The sequence below is a fragment of the Meleagris gallopavo genome, chromosome 1 (genome assembly GCF_000146605.3).
Source record: "Meleagris gallopavo isolate NT-WF06-2002-E0010 breed Aviagen turkey brand Nicholas breeding stock chromosome 1, Turkey_5.1, whole genome shotgun sequence".
In the NCBI taxonomy this organism is placed as follows: Eukaryota; Metazoa; Chordata; class Aves; order Galliformes; family Phasianidae; genus Meleagris; species Meleagris gallopavo.
The window spans coordinates 188,953,476-188,953,843 of NC_015011.2; positions in this window are offsets into that span (position 1 = coordinate 188,953,476).

Below are 368 nucleotides of genomic sequence, written 5' to 3' on the forward strand. Positions count from 1 at the left end.
CTGCTCTGGGCCGACCCCGCGGACAGGCAATGCCGCAGCGTGCCGTGCGGTGCTCTGCTCCCGGGGCCGCGGCCCCGCCTGCCCCAGGGGACGCCTCGGGGCCGCTGTCGCTCTCCTGCCATGTCACTGCCACGCGCTTATCGTGTCCCCGTCGCACATGTCCGTCTTATGCTCCTATTGCGTCCTTATCGCGCTCCTGTCCCGCCGCGGTGGTTCCCCTGTCGCGCCCCTATCGTGTCCGTGTCACATCCCTGTCGCTCCCCGCAGGAAGCCGCGCGGACGGACCGACGCCTGTTGGACTTCCCGAGCAAACTGCCGCACGTGGGCCCGGCCTCGCGGTGCGGTAACGCCGCGGACACGCGCGGGGC